At 33.2% G+C, this 17,345-nt stretch overlaps 1 long non-coding RNA gene across 1 annotated transcript; it reads left to right on the forward strand.

Moving 5' to 3' along the window:
- The first annotated feature begins 3,804 nt into the window (after window positions 1-3,804).
- LOC145207151 (uncharacterized) lies at window positions 3,805-6,397 on the forward strand. Its single transcript, XR_013853761.1, has 2 exons — window positions 3,805-5,562; window positions 5,723-6,397. It is a non-coding gene; the product is annotated as an uncharacterized LOC145207151 (long non-coding RNA).
- Window positions 6,398-17,345: the final 10,948 nt, after the last annotated feature.

Raw genomic sequence — 17,345 nt, forward strand, 5'->3', positions numbered from 1 at the left:
TTTATAGGCTGTTGTACCAACATTATTTCTAAAAAATACAAAGACAATCGTCATTGTGTAATTATAAACTTACCAAAAACTTACCATATTGGCTTGGGCTATTTTTTATGTCAGTCATTTAAACTTATGAGAAATATGTTTGTTAAGTAATTGTTTTGTAAATAAACCTTATACTGTGTAAAAAATAGTTGCGCTTCTTAACAAATAAGGAAATGACTCTTCTGTTTTAGAATAAATCAAAGTAAGTTGTATGTATCAGGGAGTATAGATTCACCGCAAAAAAAATCCAGGAGAACAACGAATTTGAAGACTGTATCATTACAAAGTGTGTTATTCAAGTGACCATAAGTTAAAGTTACATTGAGTGGAAACCTTTCTGGACACAACCAACAACAAAAAAGATGGTAACCAACAGCAACGTTTAGTTTTTCATATTAAAATCAAACATTTTGGGTTTATCAGTCGTTTCTTAAAGACTATTGTCAAACAGTTGTTTAGTTTGGTATACCAAGTTTGTTTTTATGTATGTTTACTTTTCATAGTTATGCGTTTTTTCCTTACAGGATTGGATAGAAACCAACAGGCATCCATTTTATGACGAAAGCCACGACACAAGCCATTTGGATACTTGCTATGCTGTCGGATTTGTTACTCTATTTTTGGAACTTGTCGTCTGTGTTTCAGCCCATTCCTGGTTTTTACCCTGATTATGAATGTTACAAACAAACTGTTGGTTATAAAGGGAAAAATGGTATTCCTGAATATTATTTTATTTTTTTATTGAATTATATACGCATAAGACACAAAATGGAAAGACGGAGAATAAAAAAGCACCAATCAAAAAAGCGACAAGATGGGCTAAAGGCCAGCCCACTTTACCTTAAAGGTCGCAAGTCTATTGTTCTTCAATGCACTTACATATTCTGAGGTTTTAACCGACTTAAACAATGAAATAAACAAGCACAGTGTGGGCAAAGTTCCTCCATACTTACTACGGTATATGACAAATCGCGCACATAACAGTAAACAATTTAACAAATCATCATCAAGGTGAGTTCCAAAAATAAGAGTTACAGGGTTAATAATGAAATTATCACGATAAAATGACTGCGATGAAATTGCTGCAATAAAATGCAATTTCAAATAGCAATTAAACTTTATATATGCAAACCTTTGTCATGTGTGGCCACCATAAGGATTTTTCCAGCTAGGTCGGCTTATAATTTTAGGAAAAAGTCGTGTATCTTGAATTTGATATTTAATGGTCGATTTAACTGTTTAATTGCAGTTTAATTAGATGACATCTTTTAGTCTCCTGTGACAAAAAATTCAAACTGGTAGTGCGTTAAAATGGCATCATTTTTTCGTGAAATTAAATCACCAGTTAGTTCAAGCAACATCAGTGAGTTAACTTTTTGATGATGAAATGCACAGTGTTTACAAAACGCTGTCGGTTTACTTTAAAATTAATTTTGACAGACTGCACAATCGTCAGATAAAAAACAGTAACTATTAAAGACTTTTTGTTGTGTGCAACCACACTCTTGCCCAAACTGTTACTTTTTGGCGTCAGTATGTACTTGAATACGAAATATAGGTTAATTATTTGCTACTTATGCCTCGCGTTGATGCAGACGACAAAGTGTGGCAGTTTGAGAAAGAAGGTATTTTAGTACTGTTTTGTTGTTTAACTAACACCTAACGACAAATAATTAGGACACGCTAATATGCATAACAGTTCAAAAAGAGATAAAAGTCAGAATGACTGCAACAAAAAGATCTGGTAGGACTTGGTGCGATTTAATATATACTACGAATCAAAGAGGGCTTAAGTATCTTCAGGAAAACGGGTTTGCTTCGGGCCTGACTTTAGACTCTGTGTCAGTATTTCAATTTAACCAGGTAAGTATAGCGAGTTGGTGGATCTGATCTGGCGTCAAACAGCTCAAAAACGTCTTGATCAAGACCAATCGTCTGCTATTGTGTGTTTTGTTTGTTGTCTTGGTCTTTCCTGCGGCTTCAATGTATAGACCAGTGGTTCTCGACCTTTATCATGGTCGCGACCAAATGGTAATTTTTTAAATGTGTAAGGAGCTGCCAAAAAAACGAGTTAAAAAAATTCAGGATAACAGCCAACAACAAGAAACTGTGTAGCTCTTTTCTGTTAATGCACACTTCTCTGCAGAAACCTAACTGAATCTGACTTATCAGACACAATGTATTAAGCAATTTTACCTTTGTACGTAATTATTCTCGTTAGTCGGTAATCAACTGATTGGGTAAAATAGTGATAAGTTAGTGTTTGAAAGTGTTGCGTTGTAAACTTTCATATATAGTATATTTTTCCTTTTTTTTTAACATCGCTTTTTTGCTATTGTAACTTTCATGGTAATAAGTCTGGTGAGAGCCGCAAAATAAGTAGCTGGGAGCCGCGGTTGAGAATCAAAAATAAATATTTTTTTCCACGGGGTTCGAACCCAGGACACTCCCGGGGACGAATCCCAGTCAGGTTTTATATGCCTGTATGTGGGTCAGGCGCGTCAGGCCATTCGGCCAAGTTCCTTCCCAAAAATAAATATTTTTTACAAGCTCTTACAGTGATTGGTGGGACGCCATCTAGCGCATTTGCAATGAACCATTTTATTTGACACAAACGCAGTAAGGCCAGATTTCAAAATGACTTTATAACATTTGCAACGATAAGTTGTTCTTTCTTAAGTGGCATGCTTCGCCAAATACTATATTATGGCAGGAGTTACCCAAAAAAACCCAGTTGAAAGTGTATGAAATTGTTTTTGTGATGTGAAAACCAAAAATAAAGGTTTATGACGTCATTGCAAAGTGTGAAGACACTGAAATATTATGTAGTTTATATGTATTGCAACGGCATTAAATTAAATAAAATGAGTGTCAGTTTGGCTGAAAATGCAATTTTATCCTTTTGTCTGTATTTTGTATTTACACTTATGCTTTTACGTATTTTTTAATCTTGTGCATTAGATTGACCATGCAAAAATTTGTTTATGTTTTGATAAGATTTCGGTATACAGTAAATAGAATGTTATTCTGAAGGTAGCAAGTTTATTTCTTTTCGTTTATTGCGTTGTTTGGATGTTGGTTCGCTCTTGTATTTTCTGCTTTGTTCCTCTTGCAAGCCGAAAAAATTGCCAACCCACCAGCTACAATTGATACAGCTCCACTTGCCCATCCATAACGAAGAGCTATGCCATATATCCATCTGACAAATAGGCCTAATAGGCAACGTGTGATATGTCTTCGATGTTCATCACCAAAACCCTTGTTTATAAACAAATTTTGCGGATAATATATATACTAAACTAAACCTTTCAGTACATTTAAATCAGTCTCTTTATTTTTATTATGTGATGTAATAAAAAAAACATGAGCTGAGGATGCCATTAAATCGGTGAAGAAACGTTTTTTTTAATAGAGTACATTGCATAACGAAGAATACACACTGATTTAAGTGTACTGAAAGCTTCAGTTTAGTATACCTAGTTATAACTAGTGTATACACTGTGTGAGGACTAGTTAAAATGGTAGGACTGCCACCACTATCTCACAACAGACAAAGTTACTATACCGATAGGTGTCGTAAGAGGCACAGTTATTTAAAATAGCAGTTGACCGCTTACAACTAGAGACAACACAATAGTAGACTACCTGGTTCCTACACCAACACCAGTTAGCATTGATTGCATGGCGTTATCGGAACTGGTTTTAAGTTTCTTGGCGTACAATGAAACTGCCAGTAGACTTGACACCCCAGCAGCTATACCCTACTACACGGTGAGCGCCTAATTTTGCTGACTCAGCAAAAAAATTGTTTCGAATTTTTTATTTTTTTGAAAAAACGTTTCCGAATTTTAAATTTGTTTTAAGGAAAAATTGTTTCGAAAAAAATGTTTCAACATAAATAAAAGCAAAATAATGTTTTAACGTAGATCAAAAATGACTATGTCTCCCTAATTGCTGTTTTTATAATTATTGAAGGGCTTTAAAATAATTATTTAAAAAATTCCGCTGCGGTGGCGATAGAGGACCATTTTGTATTGAGTTTGCGGCGAAGATTATTGTGTATCAAACACAAGTTGTTGCACGCGAATTCATGGATTGTGAAACGGGGCTACTTTTAACGCAAAAGATCTGTATTTTGGTGTGTTTTTCAATAACTTGTTTTAACGACCAACTATTTTTTTTTGTAAATTGTCTTGCCAACAATAAAATTAAATGTTACGTAAAAATGACGTCATTGGTTGCTGGGCAACAGGTATTCTTTGCTGAAAAGCGGTTTTATTGGCACTAGTTTGATGAAAAATGTTTTTCTGCATCGTTTGCTGGCAAATTTGAGAAAATAGTCTTTGAGAAAACTATTGTGATGATAAAATGTAAAAGATATAAATGACCCCGACTGTTTTAGATAATAAAAAAATGTTAAAAACTGATTTAATCAAAGTAGTTCGATTTATCAAAGTTACACTGTTTAAAGTCTTTATCAAAAGTAAACTTATTTTTTGGCTACTGGAAATAGGAAAGTGCAAACCAATGGAAAGTCACAATACATTTACCAGTTCTATGATAAGATGAGCGAAATGTGCACAGAAACTTGCTGCTTAAATTAGTGAAAAATTTATTCGGTGGCCAGTTATGTTTGCCAATATATTGAAGAAACTGTTGGTGGTTAGGTTTTCAAATGAATCAGTCATTGATATTTAAGTATCCCAACTAAAAAAGAATTATCTACAAAATTGTCTACATGACAGATAAAAAAGCAAAAATCATTTATTTATTTAATTGCTTAATGTAACTTTCTGACATTTAGTATTCTGGCACCACATGCATTGGACTTCATGTAACTACTGTGTTTCAGTTTATGAAGCTATACAAACAGCAATGTCATGCCTAATGCAAGAAATAGATAACAAGAAATAGAAAACTAATTAATGCAAGAAATATATTTTAGACTTAAAGAATCAGATTCAACTAAACTAGTCCTTTTAAATGCAGTCATATCAGGAAAGCCATGCCGTTTGTTAAGGGCAGGAAAGCAAATTTTCCAAATATATGTACTGCAACCTTCCCATTTTGTGTATAAATATTAGATCACAGTGGGTTTAGTGTAAATTTTTGGTAAATGAATATTTTTATTTGGAAATAATCGCAGGTTATTAAGATTAAACATTGAAATAACAATAGTATGTGAAATGGAAAATCAGTCTACATGGTGAAATTTGCAACAGCTTGTCCAATTTTGTACCTCAAAGATTAGAACCTGACAAAACAGTGAAGCAATGCAAAGTGACTGTCGACGGTGGGAATTGGGGAAGCATTTAGGTTCACTTTAGGACAATACCTCCAAGAAGGCTAACAAGCACAAAAAGAATCAACAGGAACATGCAGAGGGTTGGCTGAGATTGTCATCCAGTAGACTATTTGTAAAAAAAGATCCCCTGTCAAGTCATTGTTTGTAAAAGAAATTTGCTTATATGAGCTCACTGAAGGTTCTAAAAGTGTCCACAAAACCATTAATGCAAACAGCATGTTACTTTTCTTAAAGTAATGTTGTTGTTTGGCCATTCTTTCCACCTGTACACAAGTTACACTTAATACCTATTTGAAAACCTTCATTAATGTTAATGCCATTTAACCTTCATGCTGTTTATGGTCTTTATGTCTTGGATCTTGGATAAACGCAAAAAAGCTTTGTTCTCTAATCTTGAATTATTGGCAAAAGTGATCTATGAGATGATGAATTAAAAATCTGTTTTTAATTTAAGCATTCTGTTTGATGGCATGTTGTAATAACCTCATTATTTATTGATGTAGCTTAAACCATGACAGCTGGTTTATGTTATTTTGAATGTAGCAAAGCATTGTAATGGCACCTATGCACAGCTGTTTCACCTTACTGTTTTTCAGTCTATATGCCTGATGACAAAAAATATTGTGTAATTTTAAAGATGTAGGTAAAAGGATTACTGTCATGTATAATCATTTGATTAAATCTTCTATCTACAGGCTAGATCTCTTGTGTATATAAGCAGATTTTCATTTCTTGAACCAAATTATTGTGGTATATCAACTTACCATGTCTCATTCACATTTATTTCTGCCTTTATATAACTGTGTGAACCAATGTCGAAGTGTTGGTAAAGTGCTTTGTTTTACCTGATTTATTATGTTTACTATGATACTAATTACTAATAAGCACAATACTGTATAGTTGAGTTGATATCATCAGGTTTTTGTGGCCACACAATGATTTATTTGGTGGTGAATTAGAGTCATTTTGTATGAGAAGCGCAATCCTCGTATTATGCTTGGGTAACTGAGTGGCTTTATCTTTTTAAATCAATAAAATGTCGTTCTTACCATGTGCATTTGGTGTTTATCGTTGTAATTATTAACTAGTTCTAACAGGCTTTAGATCACAAACGACTTAACGTAAATGCAAAAGATTTTCTCAGGTCAACTAACCTATACCATGTAAGTAGTAAACACAAGCAAAATACCGTTTCAATGTGATCAAAACTTGGAAAATGAGAGGCACACATCATCAGCGAATGCCGGGCATGACCACTTAAAAGTGGTTTCATGTGCATTTCCTTAAAAATGATTTTATGTGGACACAAGCAGCTTATACAGGCTCCAGATCACAAACGGTTTAGAGCAGGGATGCATGGGCGTTCGCAGGAAAAAATACAGGGGAGGGCAAACTATCGTCACATCGCCGTTCGATAAACGGTATTTGTATTTCAGAACAATAATACTCATTCTTACCAATCCCAATGTAGCAAAGTAGTGCAATAAAGACAATATCAACTATTACTGAAATATGTGGTAGGTTGGCAAACGATTTTTAACGGAAGGAGGATTTACATACACGAACCTTATCAGATGTAACAACAGATACAGTGAAGGTATCACATAATGGCTTTTTGACACATCCATCAATGACGTAATAATATGCTTGTTACCGGACTATTGTTAAGTAATAATGTTCGTTTCATTTAGTTTGTTGTAAAACCTCATCCTATTCTGTTGCAGTTACAGGTGGTATTGGGTGCGTTTAACGGGGTCTTCAGTTTACGTTCCAGGAATAGTTTTTGTATAACACTGTGTGAATGTTTATTGGGTTTTGTTTAAAGATGCGAATTTTGCGACCGTTTGCGTTTTTCTTTTTTCCAGGGGGGGCGCTGCGGACGCCCATGCAGGGATATGCAGCATTTTTCGTTGGTGGGTCATATAACCAATTTCGAACATCAAGCGAGGGCCATACAATTTTTGTCATGTACACAATAAATTTAAAATTCTTCTAAAGCAGGGGTGTCCAACACGTGGCACGCAGAGCATTTGAAAATGGCACACAAGTTTTGCACATTTACATGGTAAACATAAGGATTTGTCACGCAATTAAATTTGTTTCTATTGATTTTTCATGGCCTTTATTCTAACTTCAGTAAAGATTATCAGTAGTAAAATTACACAACCCACTAATTTGTTCGTGAAATTGTTCGTTTTTTGACAAAACTTATGCCCCGTTGCAAACCATTTGTATTTTGTGTTGTATAAACAGAATAAAAGGTTTCTGGAGTACCATAAACAAGTTTACTCGCATTTGACGACATAATCTTTTCTAATCATTTAATAGGGTTCTACATATTGGCCAAATATTCGGATTGAGCCCGTACCGTTAAGACGTTTAAGACATGGTTTGGAAAAAGTACCAAACGTTGATACGCGAGTATATTTTAAAGCCAAAATTGGCACGGCGGTGTGTACGCGTTGGACACCCTTGTTCTAAAGCATCAATACATTTGTTTTCTCAAAAATACGGTTTCGCCGCCACACTGGCTTTCACAACAAAGTAATTGTTTACAAGACGAAGGGAATTGTTACGTCACAGTCGGAAGTACCTTCAAGCTGCTGCATGGCCCACCTGATAGTAAACGCTGGTTTAACTTATATTTGCTACGTATAGTATAGCAACTTAAAACATTTATTAAAAACAAGCGGAAAATTTTGCTGAATTCCTATATACAAGACTTGCATTATTTCTCTGAATCAGTGTGTTGATGAGGGCCACACTAAATAGCTTCACGGGCCGGATTGTGGCCCACGGGCCGCCTGTTGCACACCCCTGGTTTAAGGCAAATGCAAAGGTTCAACGCATTAAGTTCGCTAATGATGTGCGCCTTACATTTTCTAAATTTTGATCACATTGAAACGATATTTTGTTGTGTTTACTACTTACATTTTATAGTAGACCTGTAAAAATCGTTTGCATTTACGTTAAGTCGTTCAATTGTGATTTAGTGCCTGTATAATTTAGCTGTGTCGACAGCACATAAAATCATTTCAAAGCGGTCATACCTGGCGTTGCCTATGTAACGGCAGGAAACGAATTTTTAAAATGGTAACAAATTTTCTTAACGGTGAAATACGAAGTTTGTGGGACGTGCAAATTTGTTCCAAACAACGAAATTTGTTATTGATTGTCCACGTGGATGTGCTACTGGTTTTATTAGTTCAAGATAGCAAACAATATGCACTTTGATTGCTGACGATAAATTGAGTTTTCATTGATTAAAGTTGTCTTTGAACGGGTACCACAACGTCGTCTCTAAAATATGAACAAACAGAGATAAAATTAAACGGTTTTCACAAATCAACTTGGAATTGCAATCAGAAACAGCTTGCAAAGTTCAGTTAAGCGAAACAGGAATGACAAGCGAACATCATACTTATTTTCGTGGGCACAACCGCTAACGATGTAGGTCGCTTCAGTAGATGCATTGCGCCACAATCATAACAATTGACTGTTACGCCATAGGCGCGGTAACAAACAGCGGTTATTGAACTAGAAATTGTTGTAGCCAATGGACCACATAAACCCTGCCTTTTTAGTCCGTCAAGGATTATACGCACTATAAATTTTCGTGAACTTTTACAAAACGTATGCATTGATTCACAACAACCCAGTTTTAAGAAGTAATAAAAAAGGTTGGTGTCACTACCTTATTGGCTTTAAAACACGAACGAACAAAGATAAAGTTAAACGTTTTCCACGATCCAACTTGGAATCTCAGTCAGACGTAGCTTGCAAAGTTTCAGTTTGTTTAGTTTTGCAAAACGGATATAAAAAGCGAAATTCATTCTTATTTTCGAGGGCACGAAGTAGCTCTGAATATACCTTGTTGACTCCAAAACGCAAACGAACTGAAACGGTTTTCACGAGCCAATTTGGAATTGGAGTCAGACATAGCTTGCAAAGTTCCAGTTTGTTCATGTTAGTGAAACCGAAATCACAAGCGAACATGATAGTTATTTTCGTGGGCACGACCGCTAACGCAATAGAAGTAGGTCGCCCTTAGCATACCTTAGTGGCTCGAAAACACGAACGAACAGGTTTAAAATTAAACGGTTTTCACGAACCAACTTGGATTTGCAAGCAGAAACATCTGGCAAAGTTTCAGTTTGTTCAGGTTAGCGAAACCGAAGTGACAAGCGAACACGATAGTTATTTTCGTGGGCAGGCCCCTAATTCAATAGAAGTAGGTTGCCCTTAGCATACCTTAGTGGCTCTGAAACACGAACGAACTGGTTTAAAATTAAACGGTTTTCACGAGCCAACTTGGATTTACAACTACAAATAGCTTGCAAAGTTTCAGTTTGTTCAGGTTAGCGAAACCGAAGTGACAAGCGAACATGATAGTTATTTTCGTGGGCACGACCGCTAACGCGATATAAGTAGGTCGCCCTTAGCATACCTTAGTGGCTCTAAAACACGAACGAAGTGGTTTAAAATTAAACGGTTTTCACGAGCCAACTTGGATTTGCAAGCAGAAACATCTGGCAAAGTTTCAGTTTGTTCAGGTTAGCGAAACCGAAGTGACAAGCGAACTTGATAGTTATCTTCGCGGGCACGACCGCTAACGCAATAGAAGTAGGTCGCCCTTAGCATACTTTACTGGCTCTAAAACACGAACGAACAGGTTATAAATTAAACGGTTTTCACGAACCAACTTGGATTTGCAACCAGAAACAGCTTGCAAAATTTCAGTTTGTTCAGGTTAGTGAAACCGAAATGACAAGCGAACATGATAGTTATTTTCGTGGGCACGACCGCTAACGCAATAGAAGTAGGTCGCCCTTAGCATACTTTACTGGCTCTAAAACACGAACGAACAGGTTTAAAATTAAACGGTTTTCACGAACCAACTTGGATTTGCAACCAGAAACAGCTTGCAAAATTTCAGTTTGTTCAGGTTGGTGAAACCGAAATGACAAGCGAACATGATAGTTATTTTCGTGGGCAGGGCCCTAATTCAATAGAAGTAGGTTGCCCTTAGCATACCTTAGTGGCTCGAAAACACGAACGAACTGGTTTGAAATTAAACGGTTTTCACGAGCCAACTTGGATTTGCAAGCAGAAACAGCTGGCCAAGTTTCAGCTTTTTCAGGTTAGCGAAACCGAAATGACAACCGAACATGATAGTTATTTTCGGGGGAACGCCCCTAACGCAATAGAAGTAGGTCTCCCTTAGCATACCTTAGTGGCTCTAAAACACGAACAACCTGATTCAAAATTAAACGGTTTTCACGAGCCAACTTGGATTTGCAACTACAAATAGCTTGCAAAGTTTCAGTTTGTTCAGGTTAGCGAAACGGAAGTGACAAGCGAACATGATAGTTACTTTCGTGGGCACGACCGCTAACGCGATATAAGTAGGTCGCCCTTAGCATACTTTACTGGCTCTAAAACACGAACGAACTGGTTTAAAATTAAACGGTTTTCACGAGCCAACTTGGATTTGCAACCAGAAACAGTTTGCAAAATTTCAGTTTGTTCAGGTTAGTGAAACCGAAATGACAAGCGAACATGATAATTATTTTCGTGGGCAGGCCCCTAATTCAATAGAAGAAGGTTGCCCTTAGCATATCTTAGAGACTCTAAAACACGAACGAACTGGTTTAAAATAAAACGGTTTTCAAGAGCCAACTTGGATTTGCAACCAGAAACAGCTGACTTTGATTTGCAACACATTAATGTTTCTCTAATAATAGTTTTTTTGAACAAATTTGTTTCCTGTGACAATTTTTGAAACAAATTTGATTCCTGTAACAATTTTTGAAACAAATTTGTTTCCTGTAACAATTTTTGAAACAAATTTGTTTCCTGTAACAATTTTTGAAACAAATTTGTTTCCTGTAACAATTTTTGAAACAAATTTGTTTCCTGTAATAAGTTTTGAAACAAATTTGTTTCCTGTAACAATTTTTGTTTTGCAATTATTTTAATAACCTGTCATGTTTTTCCCCTAAGAATTTATAAAATCGGATATTGAAACTAAGATACTGAACTTGACTCACTGCTTGTTTGGTATTTTTTTTTAAAACGGAAATTAATGTGACTTTAATATCAATTTTTTGAAACAAATTTGTTTCCTGTAACAATTTTTGAAACAAATTTGTTTCCTGTAGCAATTTTTGAAACAAATTTAATTCCTGTAACAATTTTTGAAACAAATTTGTTTCCTGTAACAATTTTTGTTGTGCAATTATTTTAATAACCTGTCATGCTTTTCCCCTAAGAACTTATCAAATCTGATCTTGAAACTAAGATACTGAACTTGACTCACTGCTTGTTTGATATTTTTTTATCAAACCGGAAATTAATGTGACTTTAATAACAATTTTTTGAAACAAATTTGTTTCCTGTAACAATTTTTGAAACAAATTTGTTTCCTGTAACAATTTTTGAAACAAATTTGTTTCCTGTAACAATTTTTGAAACAAATTTGTTTCCTGTAACAATTTTTGAAACAAATTTGTTTCCTGTTACAATTTTTGTTGTGCACTTATTTTAATAACCTGTCATGCTTTTCCCCTAAGAACTTATCAAATCTGATCTTGAAACTAAGATACTGAACTTGACTCACTGCTTGTTTGATATTTTTTTTTAAAACGGAAATTAATGTGACTTTAATATCAATTTTTTGAAACAAATTTGTTTCCTGTAACAATTTTTGAAACAAATTTGTTTCCTGTTACAATTTTTGTTGTGCAATTATTTTAATAACCTGTCATGCTTTTCCCCTAAGAACTTATCAAATCTGATCTTGAAACTAACATACTGAACTTGACTCACTGCTTGTTTGATATTTTTTTATCAAACCGGAAATTAATGTGACTTTAATAACAATTTTTTGAAACAAATTTGTTTCCTGTTACAATTTTTGAAACAAATTTGTTTCCTGTAACAATTTTTGAAACAAATTTGTTTCCTATCACAATTTTTGAAACAAATTTGTTTCCTGTAACAATTTTTGAAACAAATTTGTTTCCTGTAACAATTTTTGAAACAAATTTGTTTCCTGTAACAATTTTTGAAACAAATTTGTTTCCTGTAACAATTTTTGAAACAAATTTGTTTCCTGTTACAATTTTTGTTGTGCACTTATTTTAATAACCTGTCATGCTTTTCCCCTAAGAACTTATCAAATCTGATCTTGAAACTAACATACTGAACTTGACTCACTGCTTGTTTGATATTTTTTTATCAAACCGGAAATTAATGTGACTTTAATAACAATTTTTTGAAACAAATTTGTTTCCTGTAACAATTTTTGAAACAAATTTGTTTCCTGTAACAATTTTTGAAACAAATTTGTTTCCTATCACAATTTTTGAAACAAATTTGTTTCCTGTAACAATTTTTGAAACAAATTTGTTTCCTGTAACAATTTTTGAAACAAATTTGTTTCCTGTAACAATTTTTGAAACAAATTTGTTTCCTGTTACAATTTTTGTTGTGCACTTATTTTAATAACCTGTCATGCTTTTCCCCTAAGAACTTATCAAATCTGATCTTGAAACTAACATACTGAACTTGACTCACTGCTTGTTTGATATTTTTTTATCAAACCGGAAATTAATGTGACTTTAATAACAATTTTTTGAAACAAATTTGTTTCCTGTAACAATTTTTGAAACAAATTTGTTTCCTGTAACAATTTTTGAAACAAATTTGTTTCCTATCACAATTTTTGAAACAAATTTGTTTCCTGTAACAATTTTTGAAACAAATTTGTTTCCTGTAACAATTTTTGAAACAAATTTGTTTCCTGTAACAATTTTTGAAACAAATTTGTTTCCTGTAACAATTTTTGAAACAAATTTGTTTCCTGTTACAATTTTTGTTGTGCAATTATTTTAATAACCTGTCATGCTTTTCCCCTAAGAACTTATCAAATCTGATCTTGAAACTAACATACTGAACTTGACTCACTGCTTGTTTGATATTTTTTTATCAAACCGGAAATTAATGTGACTTTAATAACAATTTTTTGAAACAAATTTGTTTCCTGTAACAATTTTTGAAACAAATTTGTTTCCTGTAACAATTTTTGAAACAAATTTGTTTCCTATCACAATTTTTGAAACAAATTTGTTTCCTGTAACAATTTTTGAAACAAATTTGTTTCCTGTAACAATTTTTGAAACAAATTTGTTTCCTGTAACAATTTTTGAAACAAATTTGTTTCCTGTTACAATTTTTGTTGTGCACTTATTTTAATAACCTGTCATGCTTTTCCCCTAAGAACTTATCAAATCTGATCTTGAAACTAACATACTGAACTTGACTCACTGCTTGTTTGATATTTTTTTATCAAACCGGAAATTAATGTGACTTTAATAACAATTTTTTGAAACAAATTTGTTTCCTGTAACAATTTTTGAAACAAATTTGTTTCCTGTAACAATTTTTGAAACAAATTTGTTTCCTATCACAATTTTTGAAACAAATTTGTTTCCTGTAACAATTTTTGAAACAAATTTGTTTCCTGTAACAATTTTTGAAACAAATTTGTTTCCTGTAACAATTTTTGAAACAAATTTGTTTCCTGTAACAATTTTTGAAACAAATTTGTTTCCTGTTACAATTTTTGTTGTGCAATTATTTTAATAACCTGTCATGCTTTTCCCCTAAGAACTTATCAAATCTGATCTTGAAACTAACATACTGAACTTGACTCACTGCTTGTTTGATATTTTTTTATCAAACCGGAAATTAATGTGACTTTAATAACAATTTTTTGAAACAAATTTGTTTCCTGTAACAATTTTTGAAACAAATTTGTTTCCTGTAACAATTTTTGAAACAAATTTGTTTCCTATCACAATTTTTGAAACAAATTTGTTTCCTGTAACAATTTTTGAAACAAATTTGTTTCCTGTAACAATTTTTGAAACAAATTTGTTTCCTGTAACAATTTTTGAAACAAATTTGTTTCCTGTAACAATTTTTGAAACAAATTTGTTTCCTGTTACAATTTTTGTTGTGCAATTATTTTAATAACCTGTCATGCTTTTCCCCTAAGAACTTATCAAATCTGATCTTGAAACTAAGATACTCAACTTGACTCACTGCTTGTTTGGTATTTTTTTTAAACCGGAAATCAATGTGACTTCAATAATAATTTTTTGAAACAAAATTGTTTCCTGTAACAATTTTGGAAACAAATTTGTTTCCTGTAACAATTTTTGAAACAAATTTGTTTCCTGTAACAATTTTTAAAACAAATTTGTTTCCTGTAACAATTTTTGAAACAAATTTGTTTCCTGTAACAATTTCAGAAACAAATTTGCTTCTTGAAACATTTTTTGAAACAAATTTGTCTTTCAGGATCAAATTTGATCCGTTTACAGGGAAAAGCATGACAGGTTTTTGAAATAGTTGTACAACAAAAATCGTTACAGGAAAAAAATTTGTTTCGAAAAATTATTACTGGAAACAAATTTGTTTCAAAAATTGTTACAGGAAACAAATTTGTTTCAAAAATTGTTACAGGAAACAAATTTGTTTCAAAAATTGTTACAGGAAAAAAATTTGTTTCAAAAAATTATTATTTAAGTCATATTAATTTTGGTTTGATAGAAACATACCAAACAAACAGTGAGTCCAGTTCAGTATTTTAGTTTCATGATCAGACTTGATAAGTTCTTAGGGAAAAGCATGACAGGTTTTTAAAATAATTGCACAACAAAAATTGTTACAGGAAACAAATTTTAACAAATTACATTTTTTAAAACAAATTTGTTTCCTGTAACATTTTTTGAAACAAATTTGATTCCTGTAACAATTTTTGAAACAAATTTGTTTCCTGTAACAATTTTTGAAACAAATTTGTTTCCTGTAACATTTTTTGAAACAAATTTGTTTCCTGTAACATTTTTTGAATCAAATTTGTTTCCTGTAACAATTTTTGAAACAAATTTGTTTCTTGAAACATTTTTTGAAACAAATTTGTTTCCTGTAATTTTTAAAAGGAAATGATTTTTTGAACAAAGCACTCTGTGTCGCCATTTTTATCGATTTTGAAAATAAATGGCTCTTTATCTCCATCTAGTGGACCAAAAAGTTCGAAACAAAATTGTTACAAAATGCAACAAATTTTCTGAAATATTGTTAAAGTTTTTTTTTTCAGTTCGAAACAAATTTTGCTCGGAAACAATTTTTTACGTTGGAAACAAAATTCGTTTTGCCGAAACGAATTTCGTTTTGTCGAAACGTTTTTTGCGTTTCAAGCCAAATTTCCTATCTCCACCGTACCCAATGCTCCAGCAGCACAGCGGACAATTCTCTACAAATTAATGGGTTTTTACTATTTGAAGTGAACAAACATTTGTATTTAATTTTGCACGAATGTTTTTTCATTACTTTTTTTTATGCAGTTTAAGTTTTGTTGAAAATAATAGTTTAACTAATTCGATTTTATTTACTATTACCATTTTACTTGCAATGCAAGTAGGCCTACATCTGTTTATAAGTTTAATATAATTGGTATTGTTTTCCAACTGCAAATATATTTAACGCTTTAAGGTTTAATGCTCTAACTTATTGTAACATAGATATTTTTAACTTATATTTGAACTTAGTTATTTGAGTTATTTTAACCTAAGGAAGCACAAAAAAGCACAAACCTTTGGTTTAGATTTTAAGCATGGCCAGAAGTGAAAACCAACTAACAGAATTAAAATCGCCCAAATCGAAAGAACCATTGAAGCAATTCCAAAACCTCGTCCTTTAAAACAAAACGAACCGTAAAATGCAGTGGTTTTCATGGTGTAGCGCCTTTTATTATATTTGTTTACTCTGAGATTTTGAGATTGGGGGCTAATTAGCACCGAGAAATTGAGAAGTTCTATGTACCAAAAGGCAGATCGCTAGTGAGAAGACAAAGTTTTCAGTTTCACGAACAAACCAAGAAAGATTTAAAGGCATCCAGGACTTGAAGACGAATTATGCAATAAACAAACTCATGTAACAATTGTGCACACGAAGCAACTGCTGTGCTTGTCACATGAATGAAATATCCAATCCCTTAAAACTGTATGTTGTAGAGCAGGGGTGGGCAACCTACGGCCCGCGGGCCGCATCCGACCCGCCAGCAACTTTTGACCGGCCCGCGACTGGTATTTTAGTTTCAACGGCCGGACGAAATGTATGTGTTAAATCCTATTTTTGTACCAAAGAGTTGTTACATTAAACGTCGATAGTTTTTTGTTTATTACTAGAACAGGAATTATTGCGTACAAAGACAAAATCATTGTGTATTTGACTTTGCCTTGCACTCCTACGTTAATGCATAACCATCGCTGCGGCCCGCCTCCACAATATATCACTATATTTTGGCCCGCGCATGCAAAAAGGTTGCCCACCCTTGTTGTAGAGTTTTACCTCGTTTCACTTCAACAGGAATTTCTCGAAACAAACCATCATCAACATATTCGTCACAATCCATATTTCCTGTCGTATATGCCTGGCACATGAACCACAGATTTTTATACTGCAAAAAAATAATTGTATTTTCAAAGAAAGTTTTTTTTTTATGTATAAAACATGCACATACTTACCACAATATTCGAGTATCACTACCATTATGCAATTTATTTTAAATGTTTTTCGCCCAATGAAATTATCAAAACTTTATACTTTCTTTTTCTGACAAGGTTTTTGCCAAACACACCTCTTTTATAGGTTTTGCAAACACAAGTAAAGTCACTATGCTAAAAAGAGTTGGTTTGCCTGATTACAAAATGGTTTATCACATTCTTATTAAATGGCAATGATTGTATTTATCGCTTAATTAAGTCCTTTATCAAAATAAAACATTTTTCGATTTTAATAGTTCGCAAATCAACTCTAGTTGTGATCTCCATAGAGTGATTTCGTCTGGGCAAAATTAACATTATGGAAACCAAAAGTTTTTGCAAACAAACCATCAAATAAAACAAATCTTTAAAACAAAACTGCACCG

The sequence above is a fragment of the Phallusia mammillata genome, chromosome 1, assembly GCF_965637545.1.
Source record: "Phallusia mammillata chromosome 1, kaPhaMamm4.hap1.1, whole genome shotgun sequence".
NCBI classification, from domain to species: Eukaryota; Metazoa; Chordata; class Ascidiacea; order Phlebobranchia; family Ascidiidae; genus Phallusia; species Phallusia mammillata.